Source organism: Dipodomys spectabilis, unplaced genomic scaffold (genome assembly GCF_019054845.1).
Source record: "Dipodomys spectabilis isolate Male_0828 unplaced genomic scaffold, ASM1905484v1 ptg000152l, whole genome shotgun sequence".
NCBI lineage: Eukaryota > Metazoa > Chordata > Mammalia > Rodentia > Heteromyidae > Dipodomys > Dipodomys spectabilis.
In genome coordinates this window covers 126,884-130,538 of record NW_024870829.1, presented here as the reverse complement: position 1 = coordinate 130,538, position 3,655 = coordinate 126,884, and the positions used below count along the sequence as shown (strand labels likewise).

At 32.0% G+C, this 3,655-nt stretch overlaps 1 pseudogene; it reads left to right on the top strand.

The window, feature by feature from the left end:
* Positions 1-2,283: 2,283 nt before the first annotated feature.
* On the top strand, positions 2,284-2,383 carry LOC122118459 (annotated as a pseudogene).
* The last annotated feature ends 1,272 nt before the right edge of the window (positions 2,384-3,655 follow it).

Below are 3,655 nucleotides of genomic sequence, written 5' to 3'. Positions count from 1 at the left end.
GAGTACCCATATTCATGACTTTAAGTCATATTTCTTACTATGTTAGACAGATAGGGAAAACATAAAACAACATATGATAAAGCATCTATTTGTGACTTTTTAAAATGTACCTTATTAAGTGATAAAACTTACTATATTAGCTAATGTTTGGGTTTGAATTATGGAAGGTTGTTCTATTTGACACATTTCTGGAAGGCACCTACTGAACAACACAAATGGTGGGTGGTACTATTTCTGCACTTTAATGAATGGTTGAACCTGCTTGGCATTAGTGCTGGAGAAATTAATCAACTCTATTGTAACTTGCACCCTAAACTTGAAAAATTTGTAATGTCACTATCGTCTACTTGTCAAATGTTATTTTGGTGAATGTGATTTTTAAAATATTATTTGAAAAGGAATCTGTTTTCAGGAGATTAAATGTAGGTTGTCATTTGTTTGTGAATGATAACATTTTTATACAACAGAACCAAGTTTTACTGAAGTACCAGTATTTTGAAGCATTAACGATCTTCTCAATTAATGTTTTTTGAATTATATTTGACCTGAAGTCAAGTTTTCCTAGCCTTGGTAGACCAATTATGGATCTATCGTTCAGGAACTATTTTTTTGGCCTACTTATGCTGGACTAAATCTTTCAGTAATCATTAGAAGAGGGGTATTAAAAATAATTTTGTGACATTTGTGATCTTGGTCACACATATGGTCTGGTCATTTTTTTGAAAGTTTGAATTGCTGTACTTTCTGTTAGATTTTGTGATCTCATCTTGCATTTTAAGTTGCATTGCATTTCACAATTGCATACTGCTAATTCTGGTGTCGTAAGGAATTGATATGGATTTTCAATTACTTTCTGTTGACATGTTTCATGAGTCTAGGTGAGATATCTTGCCCTTGTTATCTGATGAAGCAGATAACTGGGACCTGGGATCCTAGGACCCATGGGTCCTGCAGAAGAGTAATACCTTTTAGATATCATATCAGAAAAATTGGGTATAATCAGTAGGAAGGCTTCCGAAACTGGAGAAAAATATTTTGGCATCAGTGAATTAAAACAATAAACAGAGCAGCAGGGTAAAGTCCCTTATAGATTAGAGGAAAACAATAATTTTTTTTTACAATGTGAATTCAGAAGCCCAAGAACACTTAGAAGGTATCAAAAGTTTATACTGAAGACATTGAATTGATGCTTTTTATATTCTAATGTACATTCTAAATCTTATTATTTATATTCCAATCTATTTATATGTCAAATTATCAATTAATTCTAGTAAGTTTCACTGTGTGAAATAAAATATTAGCACGTATAAAGATAAAATATATAATTATATATAATGTAAGAAAAAGGCACATGTTTTTCAATGTACTGTTGTGGTTAGGGCATCAAAAGCAACTGTGTTTTAAAGTATTGCTCCATTATTTCTACCTCAGTGTTTGACAGAGTTGGACCTAAAGCTTTACCATTTGTAGATTTACAGCCTAGAGGCAAGAGGAAACACTGTGATAAACATCACCAATTTAAGGCCTAATATCAAGGAGAAACATATAGACTTCTCTTGTAACTGTGAAAATATTTGGTGAAAGAAAGGCAGTAGTGTAAATTCCTGCCTGGTTGGATGGTAGACTGGCCAGGACATTAGGTAATCATGCATGTGAAAACTTTTTCATCTTCTTGGCTTTAGCTACTTTTGAAATATTAGGTATAAGAAACAATTATATTTTGATTAAATGCCTTCTAGTCTAAATGATTCTGTCTTAATTGTTCATCTCTCCATGATCCTTTTTAACTAAGATTAGTTTTGTTCCAGTAAGACAATCTATGCTGTCAGGGTAAGATATTCTGGTTGGTCTGTTGCTATATGAAAGAAGAGTAAAGGATCAGGTAGACATTTGTGCCAGTACGACCTCATTTAGGAAATTTTAAGCCCAGAAGTTTAGAAGTAGCTCTTAAGCAAGGCTTGCTTTGAATCCATTAGCTCCACAAAGCTAACTCAGTTGATAAATAAGTACTTGAAAAGCTATCACCTTTGGACCTAGCTATAAAGGCTTCAAAGTATGATCAAATTTAAAATGAAAAAGACTTGAAATAGTCATTGAGAAAAAATGGCAAATGTGAGGAATCGACCAAACAATATGTTTTTTCCAATATACACAGAATTTTAGAGAATTAAGATCAATAGCATTTTTAGGAACAATAAGGTTTCCTGGTTACAAACAGTCAACCAAGGATATATGCCTGTATAAAGATTGCATCATTAACTACCTAAATTTACAGGATACTACATGCTTCAGCAGCACGTTTACCCAAATTACAACAATATAGAGATTATCATGGCATTTGCAAAAGGATGATATGAAAATTTGTGAAGAATTCAATATTTTTCATTCTTCAGAAGCAAGAAATGAAAAACAGTTATTAAAAAATTGATTACAAAAATACAAGTCGTTATGTCAAAAATGAACTTTACAACTTTGGTGCAGGGCGGGGTAGCGGGGAGGATTGAGTGGGGGGGCAGGGGGAAGATGGGAAGGTATGGGAAGGGGAAACAAAGGAGGAGGCTACAATGCTTGATAAGAAATTTACTCATTATCTTGCCCATGTAATTGTAACCCCTCGGTACAGTATTTTCACAATAAAAAATACAAATGTAACAACACATATAATTCATTGAACTGAAAGTTAGTTTGACATCAGTGTATTAAATCCTCACCTTAGAAAGGCCTTTATATAGCATAATCTTTACAAAACTTTTGAAAGTAGATAACATTGTCATTTTATCCCAAAGAAATAAAATACTATAAGGACCTAGGTAAAAAAGGAATCCTAAACTTTTTCTATATGGAATGCTATCTGAAATAACACATTTATTAATGAACCTATATAATATAGAACAATGTAGAATTCAAAGTATTATATCTAGGAGAGAATGAAATAGATTATGGACATTATACAAACAAAATACAGATTATTTTAAAATATAATTTTTTCAGACAAGCACCAGAAATATTTTTAGTTTCTGTACTACTCATTTCAACAGATAAGTTAAAATGATTTCTGATTTAAAAAATCACAAACTCTGCAGAAATCATTAGAGATGTATACAAACAACTCTTGAATACAATTTGACATCAAAGTCAGGCAATTCACTTGAAGAATACCATTGAATCCATGAATTTTTAAAGTAAGATATTGCCGTTGCTTTGTATTGTGAAAATATTTTGTACAGACACAAAGATGGATTGGCATTTTTGAAAATGAAGAAACTTAACCAAACCATTATGACTTAGGAGAAAAATTTTTACAAATTTTTAAAACAAAAAAACAACAAATTCTGGGACAGAACCAGGCCCTGAATTCAAGGCTAGTATTAGCACAAAACAAATGAATGAATCAATTAATTAACATAAATTAAGTGGTCACATGTGGTGAGGCAAGTAAAATGTAACACCCATGGTGACTGGATTGTGTATTATTTTGTAATAAGGCAAATTAACGTTTGTCCAAATCACTAATATTTTATTTGTACTTTTTTGTACTAAACCCTGAATTTAGCATGCATATATATGTGTGTACATGTGCATACATGTGTGTATGTGTATATGTGTGAGTGTGCTGTTGCAATGTTGCTTGACAATGTGGACAGGGTGAGGCTGA